The sequence below is a fragment of the Macadamia integrifolia genome, unplaced genomic scaffold (genome assembly GCF_013358625.1).
Source record: "Macadamia integrifolia cultivar HAES 741 unplaced genomic scaffold, SCU_Mint_v3 scaffold1928, whole genome shotgun sequence".
Taxonomy (NCBI): Eukaryota; Viridiplantae; Streptophyta; class Magnoliopsida; order Proteales; family Proteaceae; genus Macadamia; species Macadamia integrifolia.
The window spans coordinates 87,613-95,600 of record NW_024868421.1 but is presented as its reverse complement, the minus strand read 5'-3'; the positions used below and the strand labels follow the sequence as shown (position 1 = coordinate 95,600).

Here is a 7,988-nt window from a genome sequence, read left to right as displayed (position 1 = left end):
TATCTTTTAACACTTTAAGTAGCTCCTCTTCCTGGCTAGAAGTCAAATTTGAAGAAATTATTACAGAAAGAGTCTGGTCAGGCCCTAGGAAAGTATACCTCAAATTAGATGGCACCTCCTTAAGATCTAGCTTAGGGGGCTCAACTATGGAAGGTTTGGGAATGAAATTGGAAAGGGGTCCTAAGGGGTCCACAAGTGTGTGAAGACTCAAGACTTCAGAAAAGAAATTTTCACTGTCATCATCCAACTCATCCATACACTTTTGGAATTCTGAATCAAAATCAATATCAAAGTTGGTAACTAAATCATCAGAAAAATCCAGAAAATCCTCAAGCATATTGATCTTTTCTTCTATATGTGGTTGCTTGCCAATCCTAAACATGTTAAACTCAACAGTTTGGTTACCAAAAGATAATCTTAGGAAACCATTCCGGTAATTGATTAATGCATTACTGGTAGCCAAGAATGGTCTTCCTAGAATTATTGTGATCTCATCCTTGGTTGAGAAGGGCTTAGTATCTAACACAATGAAATCAACAGGGAAAATAAATTCCCCCACCTTTAGTAAGACATCCTCAACCATTCCTTTAGGAATCTTAACAGACCTATCTGCCAACTGAAGAGTAGTTCCAGTGCCTTTCAATTCTCCTAATCCTAGTTGCTTGTACACATGGTAAGGTAAAATATTCACACTTGCGCTAAGGTCAAGTAAGGCATGTTCAATATAGGTGTTGCCTATGACATAAGATATGGTAGGGCTCCCTGAATCCTTATACTTAGCTGCTATAGGCTGAGTAATTATGGAACTAATGTTACCTGCCAAGAACGCCTTTTTGGGCACACTAGTGATACGTTTGTGAGTACACAAATCTTTTAGTACCTTTGCATAGGCGGGGATCTGGGATATGGCATCCAAAAGAGGGATGTTCACTTCTACCTTTTTGAAGACTTCTAAAATTTTGTCCATGGAAGCAGTCTTCCTTTTGTTTACCAAGCGATTAGGAAATGGGATAGGATGAACATAAGGACTGTTAGGGATTTGCCCTTATTCAGAAGAATCATTTTTGGTTTCCTCAACCAAATCATCTTTAGTTTCAGAAAAATCTTTAGGTTCAGAAAAATCTTTAGGTTCATCAGACGAACCTGAAACAAGAGGCACACTTATGTCCTCAACTGAAGGAGAGTTAACATGAGTAATAGATGAGGAAGATTTAGGAACGCTCTGTAGGTACTGTCTACCACTCCTAAGGGCATAAACAACATTACATTGGTTAGAGAGCCCTTGTTGGGTCTGACCTTGTACTATATTTAGTGGTGCATTAGTTGATGTTTGTGAACTAATAGGCTGATGATGCCTAGGGTTAGGCTCTGGTTGACTGGGTAAAGTTCCTTTCTCCCTCTCACGCATAATTGAGACAACTTGAGTGAGTTCTCTCGTAAGATTTTGATGGCTTGTCATAAGGAGGGCTATATTTTTTTTTCTAAGTCACTTATTCTACTTGCCTCTCCAGTGTTGGTAAACCCAGGGGGTTGCTGATAAGATGATAGGAGAGGGGCCCTAGGAAAACTAGCCTGAGGTCCTACATTTGACCTAGGAAAAGTATTTTGGGAAAAATATTATTGTGCAAAGGGAGACCTTTGGAGTCCAGGTTGACATTGATTATGGAAATTGGAAGGCCCTGCTTGGTTGCCCTGATTCCAAGAGAAATTTGGGTGATTTCTCCATCCTGGATTGTAGGTGTTACTATATGGATTATTCTGGTATAAGGCATTAACACTATCATTAGAAGTGCCCCCAGAGGTGTTGGGGCATTCTTCTAGGAGATGTCCAGGGGACTGACACCAAGCACAAATCTTAATCAAATTGACTGATGATGGCTCTCTAGGAACAATAGCCTCAATTCTCTTGATTAGGCTATCCAAATGGGCTTCCTTGGCTACTATCCCATCCATAAAATATCTTTTTCCTCCTATGGTTCTTTCATTCTCTTGGGTTGATTCCCACTCACTAGTTTTGTCAGCTAATTCAAGTAAGAATTCCCATGCCTTTCCTTCATCTGTAAAGGATGTGAATCCCTCAGGGCACATAGACTCTATCATTTGTTTAGTTGGGTAATCAATACCCTCATAAATTATTTGACATAAATGCCATAGGTCTAGGCCATGGTGAGGGCATTCTTGGAGTAGATCCTTAAATCTCTCCATAAGTTTGGAAAATGACTCACCAGGCTTTTGCCTAAACTGAAGGATATCACTTATAAGCTTATTGGTCTTATGAGTTGGGAAAAACTTCTAAAGGAAGACAACTGTGAACTATTCCCATGAGGTTAAGGAATTTGTGGGTAACCCACACAACCACTTCTTAGCTTGGTCCTTCAATGCAAAAGTGATAAACCTAAGCGTAACAGCATCATCAGAAAGCTATTGGATCTTAATTAGAACACATACCTCTTCAAATTCCCTTAGAAATAGGTATGCATCCTCAGAGGTCAACCATGGAAGTGGGGCAACATAGTGATGTATTGAGATTTGAGTTCAAAATTATTGCCCTGGGCTTGTGGTAGAACTATGCAGGAAGGTTGGGCTGTTCTAGCAGGGTAGAACCTATCTTTCAGAGATTTAGGTGAAGGGTTTTGCTGTTGGTCTCCCATATTGAAGGGTTTTAAAGAGAGCAAACGTATATGGTCACTACTTGTTGGATCTCTTCTTTCTAACCGATTCTTAGTATTACGTACCCACTTAACACTCATGCAACAGAAAACTACCCACAACTAAAGTGAGACAAGCACAAAAGAATGGATAGCAAAACCTTTTTTTTTTATGATTTTTTGATTTTTTTTTGGGAGCTTACCGACAGGGATTCGGGGTTGCTCAGGTCAATTCCTGAGGTATTGCTACAGGGCGAAACCTGTCTTTATCATTCTATGAGGCATGGCGACCTCCACTGATACAACTATTATTGCAAGTTGTTCTTCTCAGGAATTCAATAAAAGAAAAGGAAAAATATAAAACAAAGCAAACAAAGCACTCCGATTTACCAAAAGAAAGTGAAAAATAACATGGAACTGTCTCCCCGGCAACGGTGCCAAAAACTTGTTTGAGATTTAAAATGTAACCGCAAGCATACAGATCAGTGTAGCTATGGGTCGAACACAGGGAGAGCAGCCACTTTATTTTTTTATTTCTTTTAATAATGTGAAAGTGAACTGATTAATGGTTATGATCTAATTCTAATTACCGTCCTAAACATATGTATCTAAAATAACGTCCTAACCATTCGTCATCTAAGAATTTAAAGACACAAGCCACGTAATTAAAATTAAATAAATAAATAACTGAAAATAAACAACCCACGCAATTAAAAAAAATCAATAAAAGAAAAAAAAATGCTGAAATAAAAATAAAGTAAAAGAAAAGGGATAAAGCTAGAGAGAGACTCACAAGTAGGTTTCTCTACTTAGCCCGAGGGATGCATCATAATATGAGCTTCCCTACTTGGCCAGAGAGTCACTCTTACAAGGGTTACTCTACTTGGCTTTAGGGAAAGAGAGACAATTAAAATAAAAGCAATAAATTTATGGTTCTATGGCTAGGAGGGGCAAAGCCAATATATACACTAGCCATGATCCTTGGGGGAAAGGGATAGCAATAATGTAACCACTGAAATTAAAATCCTAAATTAAAAAAGAAAGGGTAGTCAGAAGAGGGAATGAGAGGGGGGAGAGAAGACTACTGAAGGACCCTACTTACTTGAACTTCAACCCTTGAACTGAAAACTTGATCGATTTGAGATACTACCAGTACTAAAAACCAGATCTGGAATAAACCAAATCTAAAATTTCTAGTACTGGAGAAAACAAATCTTGAAAAAAAAATTGCTCCACGGCTCGTGATCTTGTCACCTAGATCTAAGCCTAGAACTATAACTTAAAAAATTACAACTCAATTGCATATATCATAAACATAAAAGGCTAAATAAGAATAAAAGAGTGCTTGCATTAATTGACATAAAAAACTATTACAAAAGTGATTAAAGCAAAAATAGAGAAGAACTAAAACTAAAGAGTGAGAGAGGGAGAGAGAGAAGAAAACTAAGCATAAACTAGAAAATAAACTAAGGGGAATAATAATTAGGAGGGGGGAGGAAGGGGCTTTTATAGGGCTTTTGTCTTGCCTCCTTCCTTCTACAAGTCTTCTTTAAGAAAAGAAATAAAATAAAATAAAATAAAATCTTGGTAAAAATCCTCATTCTCTAAGATATTGTATGAGGAAGGAGAGAATCCGTTTCTAAAATTAACAAATTCTATTCCTTCCTTGCAATATTAACCAATATCTTGCAATCTTGATTAAATCAGAAAGGAATCTCTGCATAGCATCTTCAAGATCTTGTGAGGTGGCAAGGAAAGAGAATAATCTTTAGGATTTTGTAGGAGAGAGGATGTTGTACCAATGAGTGGGTCCCACCTTTGGACTGGTTCTTGATTCACTTTAAGCACTTTCTCTTGTAAACTTGAAAACTAAAAAAAAAACAAGAAATATAAAAGTAATACTATCCAAAGTGGGGCAAAATGTACACTTATATCCCTAAGATTTCACACATTATTGTGCTCATCAACGAGACACTGTACAAAATAGGGTTCACCGTGCCGTACCTCAAGTGTTTGGACCCCGCCGATGACGAGTATGCACTCCAAGAAGTGCATGAAGGGATATGCGGCCAACACCTGGGAGCCTGGGCCTTGGCACATAAAGTGCTGAGGCAGGGCCTGTTCTGGCTGACAATGAGGAAGGGCGTGGAATCTTTAGTCAGAAACTGCATCAAGTGCCAGATGTTCGCCCCCGTCCCTAGGTAGCACTCTACCGAGCTCTTGTCCCTATCAAGCCCGATACCATTCGCCATGTGGGGAATGGACATCTTGGGCCCATTCCCTCTGGCCACGAGACAAAGAAAGTTTGTAGTGGTGTCGATAGACTACTTTACGAAATGGGCAGAGGCCGAATCGCTGGCGACGATATCCGAAAAGAATGTGATGAACTTCTTCCAGAGAGCGTTAGTCTATCGATTTAGAATCCCTCGGGTAGTGGTGACGGACAATGGAACTCAGTTCACCAACCTGACTTTTGGATCATTTTGTGATGCCCTCGGCATTGATCACAGGAAAACATCTGTCGTGTATCCACTGACCAACGAGTTGACAGAGATAACCAACCGTACCCTGCTCCAAGGAATAAAGAAGAGACTGGATGATGCCAAAGGGTTATGGGCAGATGAGTTGTACAATATCCTCTGGGCTTACCGCACAACTGAGAGATCGACCACCGAAGAAACACCCTTCGTTTTAACTTACGGCACTGAAGCTGTACTTCTGGTGGAGGTAGGGGCCGTAACCCATCGGATTCAGTACTACAATAAAGAAGAAAACGATAAAGGACTTCGGGTGAATTTAGACCTCTTAAGCGAAGTCAGGGACACCTCACAAGAAAGGATCATCGCCTACCAGCAAAGGGTTATGAGGCACTATAACTCCAAAGTTCGAAAGAACGAGTACAGAATGGGTGACCTCGTCCTCAGAAGGGTAGAAATATCAAACCCGAGGCATCAAGGAAAGCTAGCTCCGAATTGGGACGGTCCTTACAGAGTCTCAAGGGTAATACGATTGGGTTCCTATCATCTGGAGACTATGGGGGGAGAGAGGTACCCCGATCGTGGAACTCGAAGAACTTGAGAAAATTCTATCAGTAGTGAAGTAGCGAGCAATCACATATATTTTGTAACTTTTTTCTCCTAAGCATTTTCTAGTTGTAATTCCTCATCCTAAACTCTCCAGATGATTTTACTTATGAAAAATATGTAAGTTGGTTTACGGCAATTGCTAGGAATTCTCCTATTTGATGGCTTTAGCTTTGCCGAAGGTCCTTACCTCGGTCATCACCAAGGTTGTTGATCAAGGCAGAGCCGAAGGGAGCTTGACGAAAGGATAAAGCCGAAGGTCCCTACCTCGGTTGGGAGCTCAGGCGAAGGCCAAGCTGACCTGACCAAAGGTCATGGCCACTACCTCTGTTGGGAGCTCAGGCCAAGGCCTAGCAGACCTGATCGAAGGCCACAACCTCGGTCGGGAGCTCAGGCGAAGGCCAAGCAGACCTGATCGAAGGCCACTACCTCGGTTGGGGGCTCTGGCTAAGGCCGAGCTGACCTAACCAAAGGTCACGGCCACTACCTCGGTTGGGAGCTCAGGCTAAGGCCGAGCAGACCTGACCGAAGGCCACAACCTCGGTCGGGAGCTCGGGCTAAGGCTGAGCAAACCTGACCGAAGGCCACCACCTCGATTGGGAGCTCAAGCTAAGATCGTGCGGACCTGACCGAAGGTCCTTACCTTAGTTGGGGGCTCTGGCTAAGACCAAGCTGACCTGATTGAAGGTCACGGCCTCGGTTGGGGGCTCTGGCTAAGGCCGAGCTGACCTGATCGAAGGTCATGGCCTCGATTGGGAACTCCGGCCAAGGCCGAGCAGACCTGACCAAGGGTCCTTACCTCGGTCGGGGGCACCGATCGAATCCTACTTGTTCATGATCCCTCAAGTCCATGACCCTTGGATGTGGAAAACCTCTCGTACAAGCCGATGGAGCAGAACCAAGCCTCGTACTAGAGTAGAGGCCTATTAATCCTAGGGCCGTCGAAGGGTTCGACCTTCTTGCACCTACCTATGGGCTAAAGATCCTTTATCAAAGAAAATGCAAAAAAGTAAAAGGCAAAGGTATCCAAAGAAAGGGAAATATTCATTCATTAAAAAAAAGGCCCGAAGGCTCACATCACAAAGAAAAAAGAGAGGATAGCCCGAAGGCTCACATAACAAAAAAAGAAGGCCCGAAGGATGAGGTAGGGTGCAGGGTGGCTTCAGGGGGCGTCTGTCGGATTCACGGCCTCATCGTCGACATAATGGAGGATCTCCCCATCGGAGCCATCGTGCCCAGGAGTTAGAGGCACCTCACGTTGCAGCTGAACCTCACCTTCCTCGCTATAGCCTTCGTCGTCGGCGTCGGTAACCTCGGTGGCTGTTGGGGCTGCCTCAACACACTCTTCTTCGAAGATGAGCCACTGTCCTCGAAAGAGACCTCTGGGTAGTGCTCGAGGACCCAGTCTCAGACCTCAGTAGCGCCCATTGTGAACCCGGGGGCGATGGCGCGTTTGACCTCCTCCTGAAAGCCCTTAGAGGCCCTATACATCTCGGCCCCTCGGGTCTCAGCCTCCCGAACCCTTGTCGTTACTGCGCCTTCAGCTCTGCAAGCTTCTGATTGCATTCCTTACGATTACAAAGAAGGTCTGCTTCCAGGTGCTCCACCTTCTCGAGGAGAACCGAACGCTCATTCTCCAGGACTGACATCTCGAGTTTAGAAGCCTCGAGGTCTTGGGCCATGGCTTCTACCCAGATCGCCAGCTGACCCACTTGGTTTTGGGCCTGCATAAGATACCTATGGTCAGTACGTTGCAATGATCATAAAGTAAGGTTTGGAAGACCGAAGCGTACCCTTGCCATGAAGATGCAGGCGCTAGTTATCATGGTCGCCGTCCCTTGTCGTTGTGCTTCGACAGCATCTCAGGGGAGGCTGCCCTTCAGTACCAGCTCACGAGCGACACGGCCGACGGACAGGGGTGTCGTCTTCTTTAATCGACCACTGAGGGATGAAGCAAACCTCGGCCCTAACATTCCCAGCCTTCAGGCTTCTGAAGTCTGCCACGGGGGAGGAATCTCAGGCAGACAAGCTATGGCCCTGGGCGGCGAGGGCTTGGACTGCTTCGGTACTGGGTCCTTCAGCTCTGGACCTTTTCTTTGGTGGGGGAGCTTTAGAGGAGGGAGGACCCTTCTTCTTCCCTTTCCTCTTCAGCCCCTGCTGCTGCTGCGCATCTCGTGCCCTGGCCTCCCTTATTTGTGCTTGCCTCTCCGTAGCTGCAGCCCTAGCCTCGGCCCTGGAGATTTGCACTACATGAAGA

At 43.9% G+C, this 7,988-nt stretch overlaps 1 non-coding gene across 1 annotated transcript; it reads left to right on the top strand.

Moving 5' to 3' along the window:
* The first annotated feature begins 2,158 nt into the window (after nucleotides 1-2,158).
* Nucleotides 2,159-2,265, top strand: LOC122065221. Its single transcript, XR_006135943.1, has one exon. It is a non-coding gene; the product is annotated as a small nucleolar RNA R71 (small nucleolar RNA).
* The last annotated feature ends 5,723 nt before the right edge of the window (nucleotides 2,266-7,988 follow it).